General features: G+C 39.4%; 1 protein-coding gene across 4 annotated transcripts in view; it reads right to left on the reverse strand.

The window, feature by feature from the left end:
* LOC105259251 (dystroglycan) overlaps positions 1 to 26,244 on the reverse strand; it is a 69,120-nt gene that overhangs the window by 30,320 nt on the left and 12,556 nt on the right. Inside the window, exon 3 of one of the 4 annotated variants that reach the window (XM_025410447.1) lies at positions 22,432 to 22,695. The exons of 2 other annotated variants lie outside the window; for them this stretch is intronic. The gene's annotated coding sequence lies outside the window, so the exon portion shown is untranslated. Of the gene's footprint in view, positions 1 to 4,154; positions 4,581 to 22,431; positions 22,696 to 26,244 lie in introns of those variants that run through there. One more of the 4 variants, XM_011271099.3, reaches the window with a different exon arrangement.

Consider the following 26,244-nt stretch of genomic DNA (forward strand, 5'->3'; position numbering starts at 1 on the left):
TTTCGAAAAAGCTCTCGATATCACTCAGTATCTTGAAGCACTCGATAAATTTCCATGCGGAGTCGCTTTGTAAAATCTTAGGGCAACCTATTATCAAGACAATAGGACACTGTAGGCAGTAAATGCCGCCGAAATGCCATTAGTCTGTCGAGCTGGTCGAAAGTTGCTAGAGGCCGTGGAAAGAATATGACGCAACGAAAGTTTTCGGAACAGGGACGTAATTTCTCGCGGAAAATTAAACGACCGTTTTTAAAAAAGTTACTTTGTTCGTGTAACGCGCAATTTCGCAAGGTATCGTATGCATTACGCAAAGTGCATCAACTAGTGCCGCTGTAATCGACATGTTTTATGTGCACAGAAGCGATATTAACGCAAATCTCTTTAATATAATTATATAATTTTTAAATAACTGACACATGGCTGTATGTATATGTCTTTGATTAATGTAAAAAAATATAGGAAAATATAGGAAAAATATGAAAAATTGTGGAGAAAAATATCAAAATAAAATAAATAAAAAAAATATAAAAATAAAATATATATATATATATATATATAATTAAATAATTATAAAGCAAATTCGTTTTTAATGATTTTTTTGAAAATGAATTGTTTCTTCGATAAAAATAAAATGGAGAAAAATTCTCGTAAACTGTCTTCTCTCAATTTCTACGTCTTAGAAACTGTCACTAGGAACATGTGTTATCGCAAGCATGATTAGAGGAGTCTTCTCATCGAATCTTCAATCTGACATGATGTATTATCGCAGCAGAGCGAGGGAGCATGTGCGAAGAGAAGTCGATCCGTAGCCCGTGGTGGATCGGGTGAGGCCAGTAATGCCTCTAATGAGTCTTAATGAACGAGCGTGAGAGAGCTGGCTGCATGTCGATGGCTTTTCATTAATGTTAATTGCGCGGGAGATAAGAATATTACCCGGAGGGCGTTTCCGTGGAAGGCGAAAAATCATCTCGACTAAATCGAAATTAACGAGGCGAGCACGAGAGATGGAAAAAAAAGAAAGAAAGAGAGAGAGAAAGAGAGAGAGAGAGAGAGAGAGAGAGAGAGAGAGAGAGAGAGAGAGAGAGAGAGAGAGAGAGAGAGAGAGAGAGAGAGAGAGAGAGAGAGAGAAGAGAGAGAGAGAGAGAGAGAGAGAGAGAGAGAGAGAGAGCACAAACATACCGATTAATCCATAATTTGTCGAGTAGCTGATTTTCCCTGTAAAGTGTTCCTCGGGAATTTTTCTCCAGCAAAAGCGTTCTATCGACAACGCTATCCCAAGGAGATCCGATAAGCGGATAATCTCAAAATCCATAAGTCGAAACGTTTATTTCCTAACATAAAAAAATGTGTTTGGAAGAGACATTAAGAAGACACTTATCTTATCGAGGAGTTCAAGTTATCAACGAATTAAGAATCTGTCACGAGCGAGAAGCGTAGGAGACTGAGCATCAGGGCTCGGCATTAGAATGAATCGAGCGATAGTTCATTATCAGCGAAGAAGGGGCTACGTATCGACGATCTGGACGTCTCATGCGGGCTCGAGCCGATCAAGTTACGCGATCCTGCGTCGGATCGCACGCACGCACACGCGCGTAAGTCGTGTAGAGAGTCGCCCAAGAATTTCTATATCAATTATTGCCGTCGTCTTTGAGCATATTCCGTGATAATCTTCATTATTTTTTTTTTCTATTCCCTGAAATGCGCGAGCGGTTTAAGCGTCAGCGGCAGAATTTCGATTGGCAATTTCAAAGTTTTGATCGACAGAAATGTCCGCGCATTTTTCGATCGGAACGATATCGTCTCGTCGGGAAATGGGAGAATAATGGACTTGCCGCGGAAATGCGTCGGTTCCATGTCACACATCGCGCGGACCACGCGCCCCCCCCCTCCCTCCCCGCCGCTCTTGGCGGCCGCCAAGAGTTTGACAGCTGGCGAACCGAGAGTCTCGGATACGGACTTCTTTCTTCGACCAGACAAAGAGTTCGATTTCACCGGCCGAGAAACGGGAGAAAAAGGAGCGCCTCAACCGACCCGGATGGGTCCATCGTTTCCTTTGTCACATTTTCGCCTTTGGCGATATTTCCGGGAGGAATATTTGAAAATGCAGATGCTCATGCGTGCGGCAAAAATGACTTTTCTCGACAAAGGGCGAAGTAGTGAAATGTCGCGGTTCGAGACTCTCAAACATTATGCAAAATGTGTCTTCACCCGCCGCAACTTCAACCACACATCACAGCCCATTGTTATACTGCGGCAATATTGCCGCACTGTAACAACAATGTTGGTCCAGCTTAGGGACTCCAGGGCGAGCCGGATTCGGTCGCGACACAATTCCGATCGCGATTAAAAATTTATGCGTTCGCCAGCCGACGTCGACGTCGACGTCGGCGTCAACGTCGACGCATCCGGAAAAACGATTCGTCTTTGTACCGCGACGGTGACAGCGACGGCGGCTGCGGCAGCGCACCGCCACTTATGGTAATATTTCGTGCATCGCGCGGGGCATGCATAATGCAGTTGAGAACTCGAAATTTATGCCGCGGGCGGGAAATGATCGTAATGTAAAACGAGCGACCGACCCGTGTGTCTCGCCTGTCCTCTAGCGATGCTGGGAACCGTCTATGGCTATGCATCATCGATGAGGCATAAACGTAAAGTGGTCCCCGCCAAACTTGAAAAATGACATCCCGAGTGCTCGTTTCTATAATCGCGAATGGAAAGTGGAAATTCCGACAATTTTCTCCCACGATGAAAACGTAGGCCAATTTCAAACTCCGCCACGAATTCGAAACTTTACCTTACGGTAAACGGTATACGGTTTCCTCCTCGACATTTCCGTCAACACGGACTCCGCGTTCCGTATGCATAATTTCGCGATGGAAACGAACGAGGTTTCCACAATTAAAGACAGTTATTGATAAAAATGGCAGTTACCGAAACTAGCGGTTGTTATTGGAAATTTACTCATTTCCATATTCATCGCGCGCATAAATAACGTCCCTCGTAATTCCATCTTATTCCCTTTGAAATTTATATCGAAAATTATACCAGCGTCAGCGCGGCCTCGGATTAAATCAGCCGAGGGAGGGAGAAATTAATTCGGTCAAGAAGAAGCTCGTTAAAGAGCGTCGAGTCTGTATAGCGGCTTTTCCCGCTCGCGCTTTTAATTTTCTCCAAAGAAAAAAGTCGCAAAAGGTTAAACTTATGCATAAACTTCCACCAACCGTGGCGACAAGCCCGCGAGAAGTTTCTCCCTCTGCTCCGCGTTATATCGGAATCCCTCCTTCCTCTCTCTCTCTCTCTCTCTTTCGGAGCCCGAGATTCGCCGCGACCGACCTAAACTCTCCGAGACTCGACTTCCCCCCCCGCCTTCCCCCTCCCCCCTCGCCGATCTAACGTGCTCTCACTTTCTTCCCTCCGTTCCGCGAAATCCCCCACGCGTTCGATCGCGCGAGATTCACCGTCGACAGAATTAGCCTCCGCGAAACGCGCCGAACATCTGCACCCCAAAAGCGTTCCTGCCGTCAAAAGCGGTCTACGGTTACATTTCCGTCTATTTGCTTTCGGAAGGTAACGCGCTTTCCGGCTTTCCTGTAATCGAGGATCGTCAAGCTTCGAAAGGGACGGATAATTAGTCGATCGATCAAACTTATCGGAGCGATTAAAACTCGTAATTGGAGATTAATATTTGTCGAAAAAATGAAAATAAAACTCGGCTCCTCCTATATTTATACAACGCAATGACAAACAGATGTATTTTCGTCACGTGTCGAGAATCGACGACGTTGAAACGTTTCGACTTATTTCTACAAAGCGAAAGAAAAGATCGCTATCTTTTCCCTCTAGACCGCGTCTCTCGGGATCGCTGAGAGATGGTAGATTGGGCTTTTTCTTTGTTGTCGACGGAAACAAGTTCTCGTTTGGGTTCGGTCCTCCCTCCGCGTCGCATCGGCGGAAACGAAAGTAAGAGCGACGCACAACGAGACGCGTGACGCCGTCTCGTCTTCGCGGAATCCGACTCGCGATTCGAGGCCGCGGCCGGTCACCTAACCTTAACGCGGTTAAGTTAGCCGCCGCCACCACGCTTCCTTCTTTCCACCGCACGCTCAGCCGGCGTATCGCTCGTTCAGTCAGGTGTGTATCATCGCACTCACCTCGTATTGGTGTATTTCACAGGTGTTTTTCGCCGGCGGGGAAGAGGGGGGAGAGGAGACCGATGTCGACGACGGCAGCGGCGAGTCCTCTCGTCGTGCGGGAAGAGAAGAGGGATCCTGCTGGCGACCTTTCCACGCTCCGATCCTCGGGTATCCTTGTCCGCGGGGGAGACGAGGAGAGGCGACGGCGAGAAAAAAATGCCGGGCGAGACGGCGACGCTTCGGAGCGCGTTACGCTTACGGCGCGTCGGCGCACGACACGTATAAAAAATGTATATATATACGTATTTACATGTACGTGTATTTGTGTGTATACACTAGGCGCGCACTACCGACGCAAAGGACGACGATCGTGCGACCGCACAACGACGACAGCGGCGACGGCGACGACGACACCGCGACGGAGCCGCTGGGCGCGTACTGTGCGGAACGGACGACGGCAGTATGGCGCCCGGCGGCTTTCCTGCCCGTCCGCTTGCTCTCCCCTGCCCCACCCCACTCCTCCGCGCCCGCCAGCCGCTACCCCCACTCCTCGTCCTCCCGCTCCGCGCGATGCGCCGTCTCGGTTCAATTTGCGTCGCGCCGCGCACCGATGCTCACTCTCTCTTTCTCTCTCGGTCTCTCTCGCGCCAGTTGTCGTCTCTCACACCTAGCGTCGTCTCTCTTTATGCCTCGCTGTTTAAAGCGAGCGCTCCTTTTCTTTCTCTCTCTCTCTCTCTCGCGCGCGCGCGCGCCAACTCGATCTCAGCTGTCGCCGATCCTTCGGTCTGTCTCTTTTCGATGAATTTTCATTCCGTCTCTCGCTCTCTTTCTCTCTTCACAGCGCTATATCCATCGTCGTAGGCTTCCCTCCGTTTCTCTTTGGATGCACGACAGACCGCACGTTCTTTCCCACCTGATTCGCCGCCAATGTCGATATATCGCATCCTTTTCCATCCGAGCACCCCCTCCTTCCGTCCCTACGATCCATCTTTCTCTCTCTCCGCTCTTCTCTCGCTATCGATGACTCTACGCTTCTCTCTCTCCCTCTCTCTCTCTCTTTTCCTCTTGTTGACAATTCAGTTCGCTCCTCCTAGGCTCGTTCTCGATCGCGGGGTAGAGGAGAAAATTCTCCATTGACCGTGCGTGTGTACGTATGCGTGCGTATGCGTGTGTACCTCGACTGACACGACGGACGATACTTTCCGTTGGCGCCGTTGGTGACGGGCCAATCGGCACGCGGTCGGTGCACTGTCCCCTGTGAGGTCGCGCGACCAGACGTGTGCTCTCCTCCGCTTTCCCCCCTGCCCCCTCCCGTCCCCTTCCGAACCGAGAGGGGAACCGGGAACGTGGGCGAGATTAATATTAGATCGATTGTCGTTAATAACATCTCTCCGGCGTTCTGTTGCAAACGCGGCGCGCTATTTATCGCCAGCTACGAGTGCAACAACCACTGTCATCGCGGTATACCGGGTCGGCCGGATTTTGCGGGACAACACACGTCGGATATAAATTATTATTCTTTTCGGTTTTTTTTTTTATTTTGCCAGAGCGCAAACATCATCGACAAATATAAATTTTCACGCGGAATTTTCACGATATGCTCCGTTTAAATAGAAACGTGCCCCGTATTCCGTATTGAAATTTTGCTCCATTTTTAATCTGAATTTTCTCGCATTTATGGATTCTGCACGATTTCGAGAGGTTTAATTTATACAGGAATCGGAGCTTTTAGCTTGTATCTCAAATCGATAAATAGTTCACCGATCGGAGATTTAAAAGAGAAAACTTTCGGCAAAACTACAGATTAAATAGTTTCGAAAAAGATCTGGATTAAAGTGCATGTTGGATTAAAAGTCGGGGAAAAAATTTCGATTCGGCATCTCCGCTCGCCGAATGCATTCCTGGAATGAAACGCAGTTTTTTCAACGTCGAACGAAATTAATTACGCCGAGTAAGATCGCTGGTAAAAGATCGCGATGATCGAAAGGTCGGTTTAGTTCCTTCTTCGACGCGAATTTTCGCGCAATTTCACCGTCAGAGACATCGCGCATCGCTTTTCAGTTAATGCGATGATACATCTATTTTCATTCAGTTATGCGATGATATATCTATCGTTGTAAGCGAATAACATCCGCAGCGATGTCCTCTTCCTTGAGAGCGACGTGGCGTTTTTATTTTTGCGTCGACAAAATAAATGTCGCGTCTCTCTCGGGGATGAACGCGACGTGGCGTTTACGCGAAAAAGTTCGCCCGGGGAAACGCGACGCGATGAGATTAAAGTTACATCGCGATCTTAAATATATAAACGTATCGTGAAACATCTGGACCTTTTATATAAATCCAGGAAGATACATTTCTCACCGAGAAACATCCTTCTCGCGTTACTTCGCCCCCGCTCCCGTAAATTTCGCACGCCGTTATATAAACTTGATGCCACAATTTAGCATTTCTCTCGCTTTCCGAATGAACTTTAAAGAGCTCTTAATCAGTTTATCAACTTTTCTAATAAAATCTTCAACCCCCGCCCTCTCTCTCGCGTTCGCATTGTCCGTTGAGCTCGACGATGCTCTCTCGAAATATTATTACCGTATAAATTTCAACAAGCCTGACCCTTCGTCGATAGAAATGAGGCGCGTTCGCCGTTTCGCGAAAATACATCGATGAAACGAACGGGAAGCGACATTAACGTTAAATTAACTGTCGCTAGCTTCCACGCAAGCCGTTTTACATTTTCGTCACAAGCGTTTGGGATAAATGCGCGTATGCATTTCGATAACGTAATGATAACGCGACCGAAATTTGCCACATTATAAATTTCAACTAGGCGGATAAATGTGTAATCTGATCGAATTTTGACAGCATTTCGCGCAAAATCGCAGATTGCAAAATAAACGCGACTTCGATCGTTCCTCGACATTGATCTCTCGGCCACACCTTCGGCGATATTCGCGCAGTGCATGTTCCAAATATAAATTCGCGCTTTTTATCTTCCCCTCAGACTCGAGGCGAATGAAAGTTGCTCGATGATCCCCGGCGAGAGATGATAACGCCGGGCGCGATTAGTTTAACGCACTTTACACGATGAGAAACACGAAGCGAAAATATTAGCCGCTCCGTTATTGTAGCAAGAGTTGTATAATAAATATAGTCGACATATAACACGCATACATTTGCGGTAGAGCTCGCGAATAAAGAGGATAAGGTCTCGCGGTTTTATACGGTGGAAAAACATCGCTCCTCGACTCGCCTCGCAACTTCTTGGATAAGTTTCGAGATAAGTTTTTCGAGACGCTTAATGCCATGTTCGCGCGAGGCGAACGTAAGGTCTATACCGCGTGCCATGAACCCCGATGACTTAACTTTGACAATTGACGTAATCCTTCGGCTCCTCTTAGATTACTATTCGAGTCGAAATTTTTCAATTTCAATTTTCATTACGTTTATAGATCCTAGAAGATTACGATAGGCTTTATCTATAAAGAAATTGACTCCTACTTTGTAAATAAATATTGATAGCTCACCACACTTGGAGATTTAATAGAAAAACTTTTAGCAAAATTATTAGAATAAATAGTTTAGAAAAAGCGACTCGACTGCCTAAAATAGATGTTAAAAGTTGAAAATGGAAAGTAGAAAAATTTCGATTCTAATTTGAAATTGCCGCGACTAATTGCCTATCTCATCTGGAACGAAGAAAGATCATCGTCGTTTTAATAGATACCAGCTACCCCCGCTCCATCTAATCATCCCCAGGTTAATTATTTATATCGCATACCACTCACTTTATCGGGTAACTTCATTATTGGCAGATTAAACGTCGATCGTGGTCGATCGTAGCGCGCCATCGAGGCCGTTAACTCCGACCCTTTATCGATTTTCTCCACCAAGGATGATATATCCTTAATAAAGTGGCTCGTAAAGTCACGCGTGCAATCTTACGCTCGATTTTGTTCACTCGATATTTCTCGCAGCAGTGCATTTCAGTGCATTTTGCGTCGGAATATCGATTCCGTCGCGAAAGCCGACGAGAGAAGAATACATCTCGCCCGAATATTCCGTCAAATATTAAATTTAATAAATAAATCTTATATCTTTAATAAAACAACTCTCTTTCAATAATTATATAGAAACAAGCGACAAATAAGTATAGCGTGTCATCGATTGACTTTTTAAAAATATCGTTTCTTTAAAATTAATTAAATTATAGAGGCAAATATATACATATTTTTGGAAATGACCAAAATATCAAATTTAACTTTATATTTAAAAAATCGATAGTTTTGAATTATAATAATTTTTTTACATGTGCAAATGTCTAAAATTTTGAATATGATGTCAAAACGTTTTTCTATTTTTCGATCTTTATTTTTTTTTCTGGAAACTCCAAATATTATTTTTTCAATCTATTCGAAAATAAACTGTAATTTGATTATAGTTCTGCTTAAAGAAATTTTTACAGTTGCTAAAAAAAGGTTGACTTTAATCAAATTATAATTATCATTTAGAAACAGCTTCCTCGGCAAAAGACATTGATCAATATATAACTAAATGAGAAAGAAAGTGAAAAATAATTTATTTGGATGTTAATCTTGAAAAAGAGGAACATAATAATTTTGCATAAACTTATAATTTCACAGTTGCATTTAGTGTCTTTAAAGCAAAATGCATTATAACACTGGAAAGGAGAGTCAAAGTTGCAGCTAATCAAAAGGAACGAGCGAAACGAGAAATGCTCCACTGGGGGATGCTTTGACTCGCTACGGCCAATCTCCTTTCATCTCCATGGATGATTCAAACCAGCAGTGATCCTCAACCTTGACAGGCCTGACCTCGTAATTACATGGAATCCGTCCGGCTCTCCGTCCTTCGCTAAATATGCTCCTATTAGCCTTCGGGCGACATGTTGCTCTTGTTTGAACATCGTCCGTAGCGTTCGTGCGTAACGCTTATTAGATACGATGTATGCCGCGCGAATGTACAGGGTATATCTGGCGAGACAAAGTCGATAACTTGAATGGCGGGATTCCGAAAGATTGAATGAAACGCGGACAAGTAAGCTAATGCATTCGAGCTGAGGAAGAGAGAGAGAAAGAAGGAAAGGGAGAATTCGTATTCCCGCTACAACCGCAATTGCATTTCCTACCGTATGATCTAGGTACTCGAATGAATAGGAATGTGGACGTCGATTTTGTTTTTTCCATGGCGGATAACCATAAGCGCTCATACAGCGCTTCCAGAGGTATCCTCTTACGCGAGGTAATCGCGCTTTGCCGTCCGTGAAAATTACTTGTGGTTACCAACATCCCTGCATATGCACTCGGTGTAATGGCGGGATGCATTCGGTATTGTAAACGATCATACATAGTCTATGGGAAGCATTACATTAGCCGTTAAACGGACCTATTGCATATATTTCGCATTCTGTTCGCCGCTCGAGTTCCCTCGTGGAATGGAGAACGTAGCGTATCAAAAAATCCAAGAGGAAAAACGGGATTTCGATCAAATCGCCGAATATGGTTTGCTCGATTTTTCAATCCATCCCCCTCCCCCTCACCGTTGCATATATATATAATATGTACACGCGCGTACAAAAAACCAGTATCGAGCACACTAAGAATTTCCATTCAACGTTTTGCTTATGGGCTGATATGAAATTTCGAAACATTTTTACATTCGACTCGATTCTCGAGAATCTCAAAGAATCTCTCTCTCTCTCTCTCTCTCTCTCTCTCTCTCTCTCTCTCTCTCTCTCTCTCTCTCTCTCTCTCTCTCTTGTAATACATAATTTGCAAATCTTTATATTTCAATATTCTCAACCGAGATGCCGGGACGCATATTCGATGCGTGACTGAAAGCGATGAGTGAAAGACGTTAATGACTTAATTATTAATTACCGCGAGTATCCTGATTCCGAACGATTTGAACCACTTTCGTAATAGACGTACTTAATCATGAATATTTAATTAATCGTAATCGATACAACCCCTTTTTTACAGCCTCAAAGATATAACGACATACTTGACTTTGATTGCAGCAAAATTTCTTCAACACTTTATATGTATGTACTTATAATAATAAAATAATACATAAAATAATATGTAATAAAATACATTAAAAATAACTTACTTTTGCAAACTTTTTAAAATTATGATACGATGGAGTAGTTTGAAATTGTATTTTATCAAGAAAGGAAAAAAAATATTCATAAAAACAGGAAATAATTACTCCTCTTTGTGTCATTTTTTTTTTATTGAAAATGTAATATGCAGTTGTATATTAATTCCATTGAAATCATTAAATGAATGATAATTAATGTATGTAATTAATGTGCTTTTCTGAGAGCAGCCCGTTATATACGTATTTTCGAGGAATAAGCTACGATTTAATTAAGCTCCCATTTCACTCGCATTAATAATGTGTTTACTCATATATACATCAAAAGAGAATCTCGCTCCTCGTGAAAATAACTTGTACGGAATGAGATTTTGCGATTAATAATAAATTCGAAAAGATAATAGCATCGGAAACAGACAGTATTAGCATAAATACCATTTACTGAAATTTTATCTGCAATACGATTACCCAAGGCAAAAGTCACTGCAAAATGACGTGGAAACGTTGAATCTCGTGGCAATAATGAGACTCTCATCAACAAACGCAGAAGCGGGAATGCGAAATTATATACGAAAGAGCTTCTACAATACGCGACGTTGTTAGCAGGGTAAAAATCTTATCGCCGTTTACTTGGCAAGTGCACCGGTACGGTACGAATGCAACTCGGCCAACGAAGGGGCTTTACAAAACGCGGCTGAATAAAATTCGCGATGAATTTATCGAAAGAGCGAGGGACGCGAAAAAAAGCGGGTCAATTGCAGAATTTAATCGGTACGTATTTTGTCGGACGAATATCTATTGAAAAAGAATATCTACTGAATGTGATCGCGTCCCGTCCACGAACAATACGCAATGTTTTAACGACACATTGCGCTACATCTGCGACGCGATAAATTAGATTCCGCGAAGAAAGATGCGCGAACCAATTACGCCTTAATCAAAACGCGGCTGAGAATCGTCCGATTAATTGCTGCGTTACCGATTCCGTGTCACGGATAATGTAATCAGTGACGTCGAAGCTATATTTAAACAGATCGTAATGAATTCTGCTTACAATTAGTGAAAATGGAATTTCGCGATTCTAATTACGGAGTTATTATTGAATGATCGAATATTCACAGATTTTTGCTGAATTAAGCTTTAAGAGGTTGAATTGGTCACGAAATCTAGTGTTTTAGCATAATTCAAACATATATTACATTAATGGAAATTTTAATGAAGTTATCGATTAATATCCAATTTATTGAAAATATTATTAATTAGATTAAAATTATATTTTTTATTTATAAAGACTTATTTCCGGCTATTTAGAGAATATTTACGCGTCAAAAATCTAATACACATTTGCAACGAAAGAGAAATTTTATTCAAGTGTTTGGGCGAATTAGAATCATCACCGCGAACGCGGTTCTATTCTAAGCCGCTTTTTGCAAACGCTAATAACAATTAATGTTAAAATTAAAGCGCAAGGCAAATGCAATTAGTTAAAAAAGATGCAGGTAACGTGACGCGGCAATTCCTTTACCACATGGAAAAAAACTGCTGTGATTAATCGCAAGTCACATATTGTCTTATCGCTACGTTCCTTTTCAATAAATGCATGTCATTGAAATTTAGTTGGCACACTTCGATCAACGCTTCGTCGTTCGTTTATCAACCTTTGAATCATCTAGTATTTCCGTGGTTATCATTCGGCAAAAAAAATTGTCAATTTTTCTTATACCTTTCCTTGTATTTTTCTTCGGGACGATTTGGAAACCAAACTTCAGGTTTTCAAGAGATGCTTTATTAACTTCGAAATATTCAGGCGTAATGAATATGTATTATCTTATCGAGAAATAATGGAAATCCAATATTCCCTTCGTGGAAAAAAATCTCGGAGGAGTAAGAAATATATCTTTATGTTTGTGGCACGATTAAATGTATAATAAATGAAAGAAGCTAACGAGCGCGATAAAACGTAAAACTTCGATATGTCGAAGTAGAGATAAAGAAAAGCCGGTGCCAATCGTTTTGTCGATGTGTGCACATCGACCGGAAACTGACCGGATGCACGTGAGTTAAATACAAAAAATGCCTGTTTTTTAGTGATCACTAAAGTGACAAGTGCTGTTAAACGTGTTTGATACGTGAAGCGAGGAGATAACCGGAAATAGATATCGCTACTAAAATAAAGCAAACTTGATTTATCAATCCTCTTTCGATAAGGACATATTTTCTCGTTATATTTTTTAATCGGAGAAAAACAATGATTCAAAGTGACGCGATCGCTATTATTACATACACACACATACACATGTATGATATAAAAATTCTGCTTTCGAGGAGAGCGTCAAGTTTCTTTTAATCATTTCTTTTTTAATCATAGAGCGAATATGCGATTTTCATCGCGAAAATTTAAAAGTCTCTTCCCAGATCAGATCTAACGTATCTTTTAATGTCCCGTGATATTTTTGATCCGCATTAAAAATAGGTGACACGTATTCTAGCAAAGTAATCTATCGAACGGATGAGAGAAATTTGATATAAGAATCGAAATGTGTAGGGATTACGTCTTCTTTGGCGCAGGTTTAATCACGAAAGGCAGGATATGTCGCAGAAACGAATGCGGAGCGATAATGCTGCAAATGAATGCTCGTACTGTAATATCTCCGTTCTTGTGATAAATGTTGGCGTGAATAAAAAGTGATATGTAGAGAGCAGTTGTGAAAGAGAGGCAGAAGTTGAGACGGCGGCGTTCTTTATCACGTCGCAAAGCGGTTATGCAACTATCGTTTTTCCTTCACGAAGTGAAGTATAAACCCGGTTATATTTAATGCGTTCGCTTAAAGAGCGGAAACTTTGCGCGTCGAGATATTATTTTAATTTATCCCTCGTCTTGGTTACTTTTTCTTCGTTTGCGGAAATAGTCCTCTCTTTCCTCTTTATACAATTTAGCAGGTGTTAGCGGATAATCTCGCGTTCAAACCCTCGGGACTCGAGAATTAAAAATTTCGCGTTCCTCGCTTCTGAGAATCTTTATTCCTCGAACTATTTCCGCTGGTAAAGATCTCTTACGATTCGAGTCCCGGACGAGTCCTTCGATCAGAACCATTCTTCTTCCTCGCTGCTCATAAAAACCAGCTCGCTCCGGATCCGGTTGGGGTGAATACCGTTGAATAGAATAATCACAGTCCGTTCTCTAAGATGAGCAAACAGTCGACGTTCTAATCGACTCAACCTCGTTTAAAACGATCGTCATAAATTTCGTAAATCTATTTGTACCCCGTGAAAATATTTGTCGTGGCAAACGGGAACATTTTTGGTTCGGAAAAACATTTTCACGAACTACCCCGTTCGCGCTCTAAAAGTAGAATCGCGTCGCGAGGTGAATAAATCCATGTCAGCCGAGATCGTTTTCGAAATTCGACGAAAGTCGAAAAGTATATACTTATTGTGAAAATTTTTTGGAACGACTCCATCATCATTCAATATCGATTCGACAGCCGCCGAATAACGCATATTCAAATGTACGAAGCGTTGTCGTTTGACAGGCGAGTCACATCGCGGATGTAGACGGGAGTATATGCGCTGGCGGTTCGCTGTAAATTCATTGCACAATTGCAGTTTGCGACCGTTTTGCGACGATTGCAGTTTGAACAGTTTCCGCACCCGATGTATCCCTTTTTCCTTTCTCTCTATCGCGCGTCCCTTCGCGTCGATGAAATTCGCCGGAACAAGCTTTCTCGTTTCTATTTCCAGCCCCAGCCTTTCCTCACGCAATCTTTCCAATCTTCCCCGTGTGTCTCGGATCGCTCTTCTCCTTGTTCTTTTCGTATCTTCTCGCGTATCTTCTACTTCCCGATCTCTCTCGTCGAGTTTTCGAGTCCGTTCGCGAGGAAACTCGGACGATATTCGCGGAAAGGACTGCTCAAACCGCCGTTTTGTCCGGCATTCGGTTGGAAATTGCGCGAAACTTGGCCCGAGTGTTTCTCAAGGATTATCTCTGTAACTGTTTCGCAAGATACCTCTCGGTTACGAGAACGAAATTATTTCCCCTTTCAGTGTTATCGTCGTTTAAAAGTACACGTTAGCCTCAAACTCTCTCTTTTATTACTCGGAAAAATATCTTTAAAATTTATCATTTTTCAACCCAGGACTTGCTTTACTTCAAATACGAGAGGTGGCTTTTTTTTTTTTTTAAAAGAAAGTCTAAATTTTGGCGGACTGTATTTTTTAAAAGAGGCGTAAATTAGTTTCTCGCGTCATTAATTCGCCGCACGATGGGACTATCTTACACGGTTCCTGCAGCTAGTATACGGCCTCCAACCGGAATGTTATTGCAGGACCTGAATGCAAGCTCCGGACCGAATTCCAAACATAATGTAGCGGCTGGCCGGTCGTCTCCCTAGGGGCATCTGTTCGCATTACACGCGAGTTGAGCGTAAACGTACGCGAATGTTATACGGAGCATAATTAGTGTACACGCGTCCCTAATTTTAATGAAGAGAACATTCCTTAACGCACGGAAGACAGGAGTATTTCGACTCGAAACCGATCTCGCCATTTTCGCTCCAATTTGAAAATTCTAATGAGAGGTATTATTTTTTTCTCGAGTAATTTGTGGATTACAAATTCCGTACAAGCATCGAAATACCTTAAGTTCATTTACAATATCTCGTAATATCGATCTTGAAGTAGAAATCGTCTCGCGTAATTTCTCGTTTCGTCGTGACAGATAAAGCGTCGAAAGGTGCATATTTACGTCACGATATTCCCATCACGGGTGGCCCGAACAACATCGAATATTTTTTTTCTCCCGATGAAATCGGAAATCTCTCCGTAAAAAAAGCGATGCGTCAATGCCATGGCGAAACATCTGGCAGGGTCATAAAGATTCTCAGCGAGTTCACCAGTGCACAAGGCAAGGGTGAAAACAGAAAGAGAGAGAGAGAGAGAGAGAGAGAGAGAGAGAGAGAGAGAGAGAGAGAGAGAGAGAGAGAGAGAGAGAGAGAGAGAGAGAGAGAGTAGATGCCAGTGGTATATAAAGTGAAAACGAGAAGGATAAAGAGCGGTAACAAAATAAATATAAAAAAAAATCGGAGAGGAATGGAGCGAAGAGAGAAGGAAAGAAAGGGAAAGAGTTGCAGACGAATAAGAAGGATGTGAGGTAGCACTTAACCGCGGTAAAATGAGTCCCTCGAGTTGAACCAATTCTCATCCGATGACGTCATCGTTCTAGTGAATTCGGAATTGGCTAAAGAACAAGGCAATATTTGTGGCAAGCGATAAATGAAATTAATAAGATTCGTAACAACGAGCCATTTATATCATTAAATTCTTGCGTTCGAGCCAAACTCAAGATTAAGCCTGTTTAAACTTAAAAAATGATTGTAATATTATTTCTGCGAATTATTTTAATCGTACCACAGGAAAGATTTTATACCGTAAAGATCGTATTTGCCTTGCAGAATAAAATCGTGATACTTAATCATTCCGCTGGGTAGCAAAAATGTACATTTACCACTCGACGAGCGCGTAAAGAAAGAAGAGGCGCAAGAAAGAAAAGGGAAGACTATCTCTTTGTGTTCGTTACAGAGTAAAGAAAGATATATATAGAGTGGCTTTTAAAGCAAAATTTTCTTAGTATTTTTCCTAGTAAAGTTTCCTTGTTTCCTTAAATGAACTTATCTAGTCGCATATATGTAAATGCATATATATATATATATATATAAACTTCCTTTTCGCTGACTTTATATATGTGAGATTTTTTTTTTATTTTAACTTGCGAAGAATTTTTCTTGATAATTTCTGCGAACAACTTTTTATCTTTTTATTTCTGTGAAATTAAATACAGTCTTGATGGCTTAAAATATCACACATCTTTCGTAAATTATCATGTGTACCAGTATAATATTTAACCAAGGACGAGTTTCTATGAACTTGGCACTTTATTTTTAATGAGCTAAGTTTTCGATACCGAAAATGACAGTATTTTATTTGTAGCACATAATAATTTTATTTATATAATGTGTTATAATTAAAACTTTATCAAAATCAATTATGAGTTATAATATATTTACAACGTCATCTGACTGTCTTTTTACTGAAACTTTGACAAGAGAGGTTGCATTTTTTATCAATTGCAAATATATTATAAACTTTTAAACAGATCAATTCACATAAAAGGAACGTTAACATAAACAATTACAACCAATTCTAATTAAGATGTAATAGCAATTTGTCTTTGTTTATTATATATTTTATTATTATAATATATTTACAATTATCTTAAGTAATTTATTTCTTTTGCTATTAAATTTTAATATCAAAAATTTTTAAGTTATTTTTTCAAAATGCTATATTTTTTATTAATTTCAAACAAAATTATTATTACTATAAATATAAACAAACTATAATCATCTTTTATATTAAAATTTTCATTTTAAAAAGTGCCAAATTCATATAGATATAAGCTTCGGTTTTAATTATATACAATTTAATGAGGAATTTTTTGTATAATGTCAAGTTTTAATTAAATTTTATAAAACAATTACCTACTTTAATTATGTGTAAAATTTCTATTCGTAACTTTTGATAAATTAAGTAGATAATTCCCTAAATATTTGAATACATCCTTATGAATTAAAGTTATAGTTTTTTTTAATCAGTGTTAGCGTTCTTCATAATAATTTTGTTGGGACGCACGACGAGCATGGACCGTCATAATCATAAGAACGTGTTGTATAAACGGTGGCGCACAAAGCGACCTAAATGAATATGCCGGGCTGCAAAGGGAAACGCGGCGGATGCGACGATCCTTAGTATGCAACATGCGACCGACGCAAACGTTTAAGAATCTCGTGATGCGGAAGGGAGGAGAGACGCGAAACTGCCGACGAGACTTTTCGCGAGATGCGAATCAGCGAGACGTCGTTGTCGTGGACGAAACAAGAAAAGCGGGTAAAGTCGAGCATGCATGTATACTCTCGGATGGCGACCCAATTTCGCTTCCTGCATCATCATAAAATTTCGATTCCGACATCTCGCGTCGGAAGCAACGTAGGTTTTACATAGGTACATTTATACTTATCTCACATTACGATCGAACGAACGAGTTTGCTGTGGTCGTTTGTAAAAATTATGTATCCAGATCATAGTTATGACTATTACTTATGCCATTTATAAACCTTTAATTATCAGCCGTTGATTGAAAAATAACCGGACATCCAGATTTAAATCGATGGAGTGGCCAATATTATATTAAATTTTATGATCGAGATTAAATATTAAGATTAATAATTATTGATTATATAATAAAAAAATCAAAACTATTAACCAAGTTAAGAACAATTTGTAAATACAATTTGGATACAATATTTGCCATCAATATTTGAAATCAATCTTATAAAATCTTGTAGAAATATTATGCATAAATTCTTCCTAAGATATTAAAATTTTATATTTATTCAGACAATCTTGATTTTTAAAATATTTAAAATCAGCACTAAATGAGAATTAGGATTCCGAACGTTCAGATTTAAATCGATAGAGTGGTCAATATTAAATAATAAAATTTTATGATCGAAATTAAATATTAAGATTTAACGATTATGGATTATATAATAATCTAGAGTTTATGAATTTGACGTTTTTCTCGATTTTTATGTAGAGTTATAGACGGAATTTGAACCGTTCATGAGTCACCCCAGATTTCTTCCGACATGATTTGTGCGAGTGTATGTGTAATATATCATAGAGTGCTTGATACGTAGCGCTTATGCACTAATTATATTTAACATTCTGCGCCTTAAGTGAGTTAACACGACTCAGTGGGCTGAATTCTAAAGCGTCTGTCATTCTTATCGCTATTAATGACGTAATTGTGAGCGAATTGCGACCGCATTAGACACTAAGCGTATTTTCTTTGGTGCTGATGTCATTTGCGGGTTTGAATTCGTGAAAGCCATTTCTCCCGATACGATATACTTGGAACTGTGACTCTTTGTTTCAAACTCTAAAAAAATATAAATTGCAATCAATTTATACAATCGAGACATTTAATATGCGCGCGCGTGTCTCAAATTGAAAATATCTATATTAAATAATAAAATTCTCTATAAAATTCTAAATTTTAAAACCACGAAAAAAGGCCTGCTAAGACATAATATATAATAATTGCTCACGCAAGAACCATACAAAAAGTGAATCCTGTTTGAATACAGTTTGAAGAATAGATTGTCAACTTCTCTCTTCGAGCAAGTATAATATATTCATGTACGTGTTCAAAGCACTTCTGCGAAGTAGTTATCAGGTTTTCCTAGATACCATTGTAAATGGCCAAGGCACGTACTTCCATCTTCCTGAATCTACCTTATATAGCAGTAGCGACCAAGTTTTCTACTAGTCGCACGCGCAACTGTCTTAATATGACAATCGGTATCGAGGCTTTTTAGCGGTTAACAAGTGCTCGGCGAATGACACGAGTGTGCCAATTAAATTACAGACGATGCCGGATGCGTATCGCTTTGGCTACAGCTCGCCTTCGTTACGTATAATTCGCTCTTTGTTTCTCTTTATCGATGAGACGATCACATTTGGCAACAACAGTAACGCGAATAAAATATCGAAACTTTGTGTGTCATCAAACGCAAAATTTAATTTCGCACCTTTCTTTCATGACTTTACAATTTAGCATTTTTATGACGGATTTTATAATTTGATACTAGGTTTTAATTTAATTTTTCATTAGAATCGAGAAACGTTGATGAAAATGTACGTAAAAAACGGTTTATTCATGGTAACGTAAAATTTTCATCGCACTGAGAAAAAATTTGGTTGCATTAATTAGAAATCTGGTAGATTCAACCAGTATGTCTATAGAAAAATGGACAAATCAGAATTTTTTTAGGAATTACCAGATGAGTATGATTAATTTCTTCTTTAAATTTGCCAAATTTTCTGAGTAATAATACGAAATTTCCAAAAAAATGGCATCACTGTGTCCATGTTTAGTTGATATAACAAGAAGTTTTATAAATCCAACTAAAAAATACTAACCAAATCCTTGTAATAATTTCTATTAAACATTCTAGTTTAACGTTCTACACAGAAAAAAATAAATGTCAACAAATCAAAACTTATATACTTAAAGTAACGCGTTCATTGTTTCATATATACGCAACAATTTATAATCTTCTTAGAAGAATTTTAAATTTCAACAATATTATAGTCTTATTTTAATATTATAATTGTCATCTTAACAATATATAATATTTAATTCTATTTTAATAAAATTATAATTTTTGATTTAAAAATGTTATTTTCTATCTAACATTGTTTCTTTTCCATTCAAGAAAATTAAATCTTAAATCGTAAGAATATATTTTTCTCGATTGAACTATATAAAATGACTTCATTCAAGCAATTATATTTTTCTTTAATCAACGCAATATAATCTCATTTCAAAATTTCCATGTTAAAATTAAATATATTTTTGAAACAAGAATGTCCTTTTTTTCTGTGTAATATTATCGCGATAATTCGAAATTTTGCTCGGTTTAACCAAAATGCCTTTTATAAGATACGTCTTGTTGATAAAATCGAATATATTTTTCTCGATTGAACTATATAAAATGACTTCATTCAAGCAATTATATTTTTCTTTAATTAACGCAATATAATCTCGTTTCAAGATTTCCATGTTAAAACTAAATATATTTTCGAAACAAGAATGTCCTTTTTTTCTGTGCAGTCTTATCGTGATAATTCGAAATTTTGCTCGGTTTAACCAAAATGCCTTTTATAAGATACGTCTTGTTGGTAAAATCGAATTTTTCTCAGTGCGGAATTTTGCGAACGACTCGTCGAAATTCTCGCGATGGTATTCACACCGCGTTAGAACCGACGCAGAGGGGAATCACCTGTCGGGATGAGGAGACGAGTATATTTGCGGAAATCTCGCGAGTCGATGTTCATTCAGTTTTCCCGAGCACAGGTGTCTTACGAAAATACCAACTCCCGCATAACTCCCGCACGTCCCGGCGAAATACGTTACGAGCGTTATATCACGGTTTCTCTTCCTCGTGGAGTAAAACGTCAGACGGCGCGGAGAAAAATGTTAAACACGGCCACGTCCGATACGAGATACGGGAGGGTGGGCGAAAACTGCACGTGTCTGGATTTCCGATTTTTCATCGTTTCATCGGAGATCACCGATGCGTCCTGACGGCGTTACCCGCCGCGAATAATGTACCAGACGTTTCCCATGTGTCAGTGCCTCTCATCCCCGTGCCTTCGACTCTTTGAATCTTCTTCCTTTTGCTCGCGCGACAACGATATGATATCGATAAGTTCCGACCGTAGCGGCCAGGCTATTTCGAAAGCGTGTAACGAATGTTCCGAATGTTTCTGTTCGCGGTAGCGGTTATCTGAGCGTGAGATTTCACGAGATTCCCAACTTAGCTTTCCCGAGAAGCTTCGTTGCGCGACAGGTTCGAATGCGTTCTATGTAACCGTCCACACATGGTGCTCAGCGATGCTCAACCTGCAATTATGCGCTTTTACGCGCGGTCGGCGCCATAGATAAAACTATTTGCGGTCCAGACACTCGGAATGTCAGCTTCGAAGGTGTTTTGCATAATATTCCAGCGCACGCAGAGGTGCTCATTTTGCTTCGCCATTGAAATGGCGTGCTTTTTAGGGTATTCTTACGTAATCGATTGAAAACAAATGTTGCAACAGGTATTCGTCGCATCCTTTTCCTCGCAAAGACGATGCTATAAAATCTTTCGAGACGTCATCTTTTATCTTATTTACTATTCATGCAAGGAGTCGCCCACGCGTCGACAAAGATCCTCGTATCTTTTAAAACGAGAGAGAGAGAGAGAGAGAGAGAGGGAGAAAGAGGTGCGGCTGGATTATCTAACGTGAGCTATCTAAATTTAAAATCCGAGAAACGGATATGTTTCATTGCTCAGTGTCGTAAAAGGTCGCGATTTCATAACGTTCCATCTTATCTTCCTTTCCGATCCTAAACCCACAGGTGGAATCGACATCATATAGGTGTCCAGCGATCGAGGGAAAGATGTAAGTCTCCCAGTATATTTTGTACGTCCCGTATTTCTAAAATTGACACGACTATAACAGCCGTTCTACTTTACGATTCGCTTCGTCGTACATGGAAAGAAGTAGTGTCACATAACTTATAATATGCACTGGCTGTATATAATATACATCGATTCGCGTTACGTAACGCGGACGACGTCCTTTCCATCGCGTTACGCTTCAAAAAATTTTCTCGATCAGAATTCCGTATCGGAGCCACTTACATACGTTTGTAAGTATTATATATATATATCTCGTAGCGGAGGCTCGTTATCGAAAAGTCGCACGCCTTTATTATTACATGTGCCACAGAGTGGCACTTGTAGCTCGAACGCGATTTCGCGATGTCGATATCATCGAGAATCCCGTCACTTGTCGAGTGTCAATTTGAAGCTTTCTCGGAATCGGTTTGCAGTACCGAAATAAACTGCAAATAATGCTCGTGACAGACTCGTTTGACGATGTCATTTCGCGACAGAAAAAAAAAGGATATTCTTGTTTTGAAACTATCTTTAGGTCCAACATGGAAATCTCGAGATTATATTGCGTTAATTAAAGAAAACTTGGTTGACTGAACCATTTGATGTAGTTAAATCAAGAAAAATATATTCTTATGATTTAAGATTTAATTTTCTTGAATGGAAAAGAAACAATGTTGGATGGAAAATAATATTTTTAAATCAAAGATTATAATTTTCTTAAAGTACAATTAAATAATTATATATTCTTGAGACAACAATTATCATATTGTTACATATACGAAACAATAAACGCGTTAATTTAAGGATATAAGTTTTGATTCGACACTTATTCTTTTTCCGTGTACCAGTGACTTTCAGGGACGATCTTGTTCCGTTCGCAAGCTTATCGAGGATAGATGGATTTGCGCGTGCAAATTGTCGATCTGTCTGGATTCCGTTTCTCTTGTTGCGGCATCGAGAAATATTAGCGATATTCTCAGCACCTGAGAACGGTATTGCTGTAGAGATCGGCATCCGCGTCTTTAAACTCCGGCATACTCTCTCGCATAATTTCCTGAATATTCAAACGAGGCGCGATATCGAAGCGCTTGGTGCTTGCGGTTTCGTGAACTTACCTCGACGTATATATAATTTCGTCTGTGCGCCACTGTCTGCTTAGTCAGGACAAATAGGTATGCAGTTATTCTGAGACTGCCGGGGTGAATGCCCACGAATGTTCACGTGACCGCGTTGCAGCCTCTCCCTGTGTTCGCGAAAGCTCCAGTCAAATATCGCCGGACAGCTCCTACCGGGACGCCTCAATAATGCGGTAATTATTTTGCACGCTGAGAGAGAGCCGATCCCCGATTCAGCGAGAAGAGATGTAAATATTCGAGCCACTGAATACGAAACAGAGAGAGAGTGGCGAAATTAAAATTACACAAATTTCCAACGTTTGAATTGAATCGCTTAATTTAATAATTAAACGGTGTAATGTAATTAAAGATATGTAATGTAATTAAAGATGTGTAAGACTGTGTTTCACTAAAATAGTATGATAGACATAATGTAGAGTAGCTTAAGTTAGTCGGAGCTTCGAGCTACGTCACGATAAAATTAATGTTATTTATAACCATCGTACAAGTTTAATCTCGCGCATTAGCTTGACGTTTATCCGTGTTTCTCGTTAACCCCCGGTGCGGACTAACTATAATAAGCTTAGAGTAACGCGAAGTGAACTTATAATGAAACGTCACGTGCATGCTCACCTGGAGCAAATGAGATAAACGATAGATACCGCTAATTACGTGGCGCACTAGTTTTCAAACTTGTTACGCGGAACCTTTGCGATCTATCCCCTTTTCTTCGCGAAATTCTATGTGCGATACATGGGATTCATTATATACGTACATTTTGATTTATGCGAATCTCACACAATATAATTCGTATATATAACGAAGAAATATCTTCCAATAAAATTCTTTAAAGAAAATTTATCTGAAAAAGAACTTGGCTGGAATAAAATTAGATATTGTTATTAATTGATTCATGTAAATTCAATTTTCATATATATTAATGTACGTATAATTTTATTGACAGCCTTGATTTTCGAGATCTTAGTTTTATCGCGAATCAATTCGCGTTGCTAAACATTCAAAAATAGAAGATGAATCAATATCACGCGACGGTTGAATATTTAAGCCGGAAGAACCGGCAGTAAAGTGGAGAAATAAAAGGTGATCGATTAATATAATCGTTTATCCATTATTCCACGAATACAATTTCATTAGCTCGCGGCTGGAATCCGTGCGATTTAATTCAATTTATGTGCTAAACGTCCATCTATTAGCGCGTGCTTCGCGGTATTTTTTAACGTAAACCTACGAGTTAAATCAATAAAGATCTGCTGGTATCCTGACAGACAGGCAAAATTTATTCGCGCTGTTTCATGTTCGAAACATTTTTAACGATATTTCGGGGGAATTGGTTCGTCGAATGCATCTGGGACATCTCAATAATGTTGGATATCCACACGCGTATATAATCCACATCTCCTTTATATTTATAAACGATATCAATTATTTTTCATGCTTGATATAATTAATAATTATAAATTTTTAAATAAATTGTTTAGGAAAATTAATCTGTAATACTTTATTTATTAAAATTAATATATTTATTTTCTTACTATTCTACTATTATATTATGCCCGAATTATTATTATTTATTTCTATGCTACCACTATATAATTACTTTTTGTTATAATAATATATACTCTTGCGGCAAAAATGAATTGCGTTTCATGTTTCTTGTATTTCAAGAAAATTTTATCGCAAAAATGTTATCACATGATATTCGCGAGGATTGCGCGTATGATCGATAAGGATAGCGGTCTGGTCAATTTCATTAGAGGATGATTAGAATCGAGAAAACATTTCTGTGCAGCAATGAGGATCACGGACGCAATGCATCACCGAGTATCGCTACTCTTCCCCTTTTCTTTCTTCCGCCTCTCCAAGTCGGTCGGTTTCGCGAGAGAGTAACGAGAGGAGTCTGTAAACTATTTTTAGTAGCCTCGCCTCTTTCGCGTAGCAACGCGACGCGAGCAGAGTCAATCCCGCTGTAGTCAGGTCAGGAAAGTTGCAGACACTTACGTTGTTTCCAAACCGCCCGGAAGGCGTAGTTTTTTCTCTTTCGAATCGCCGCCGGTGGTCGTGCTTTAGCAACTTTCGTATTCGCTAGTCCGGAATCGTTTCGCTCGCTTCTTCCACCCTCGACTACCATTTTACGTTCGCAAAAAACTTTAGAAGCTAATCTTTAAATGTTTGCGCAGGAAACTGACTTTTATTGGGAGGCAATAATCAAATATATAATTAAAAAAATATATATAATAATAAATATATAATCATATATATGATACGTCAGTCCTCTATACGTATTTGACTTTGAAACAATTTATTTATGTTTGATCTCTATCGAGATTGCTAACACACATCACTACATTCATGTTATGATTCGTGTACAGTGTGTTTAAATGCTCGGAAATTGCTTTATAAAAATAACAAGCTTCGAGTTAAAATTTATCTCCTTAATCTTCGATATTAATGTTCTTACTTTATTCCAGAGGATTTTAATAGGCTTAATCGATATTAGGAATTGAGCCTTTATTTTGTTCCTCAAATAGATGGCAGACAAACAGTTTCTCAGAGATTTAAAAAAATAACTTTTGACAAAAAGTTGTAGATTAAATAATTGCAAAAAAGGATGCAATTGTATCGAAAATATCGAAATAAATGAAATTATTAATTGCAGAAAAATAGGAGAAAAAATTCAAGTTTCGCGAATTATTTCGAGTTCCTTCGATAATCAACTGCGGAAATAAACGAGTTCGACGTACGTATGCTGTAAATAGGACACGACGTTCTCATTGGTGAAAATGATCTCGACGGTACAAGGAGTACATAGACAATGCGTGTTTCTCTTATTGTTAGTGCGCTGCGCGTCGTCTCGATTCCGGAATTCCGTATCGCGCAAACGTCTGTCTGTGTACACGATTGTCCCTTTCGGCGATGTAAATGCCTTAAATCAAGATGAAAAGCGTGACCCAATTGATTCTAGCCTCGTAACTTATATAACATCGTACTATTGATGTCACGATGCAGTGATACGCATCGGGATGCAAATACAAGGATCAAATATTTGTCCCGCATTGCTGCAGTTTGGCGCAGATGTTACTTGACATCGTCGGATACGACTTTCAGAATTTTGCTATGAGGAAATCAAATATTTATGCCGCGATCAATTAATTTCATTATAATGGGCAAATAAGTATGATAAATGTCAATAATAACGGATACCTATTATTAATTCCACGCACATCCAACAAAAGGGATTCTAAATGCAAATCGAAAGAAAAGATGTACACGACAGATATTATATTATATTCGCTCGTGAATTTTATATGAAATTTTGAAATTTAAGACACGCGCTCTTTGTCTCTAAAAGGGCAATGAATTACTCTGATTAATTTAACGATTCGTTATACGGTCACTGGAAAATAATATGAGGTGAGGCATCGATATTTAAGGCTCCCGCAAAGCCAAGACCGGATGCGTCGACATGCGCAATTGATTTCGTAAACGCACGTGAAAACATGAAGGCTGCGTGACTCACACCATATGGGCCATATATTCTTCTACACTCTCCAGTCGAAATTTTCTTTTTATTTTTAATCTCAATTTTTTCTCACTTTCGTGGATTCTAAAAGATAGGCTTCGATAGGCTTAATACAGAATTATACAGAAATTGAATTCCCACTTTACTACTTACTAACTCGTATAAACAGCACACAAACAGTTTCCTATTTAAAGATTTAAAAAAGGATCCTTCAGCAAAACTATAAATCGAATACTCTCAAAAGAAAATGATTCGACTGCTCAAAGCATCGG

The sequence above is a fragment of the Camponotus floridanus genome, unplaced genomic scaffold (genome assembly GCF_003227725.1).
Source record: "Camponotus floridanus strain SB8 unplaced genomic scaffold, Cflo_v7.5 scaffold102, whole genome shotgun sequence".
NCBI lineage: Eukaryota > Metazoa > Arthropoda > Insecta > Hymenoptera > Formicidae > Camponotus > Camponotus floridanus.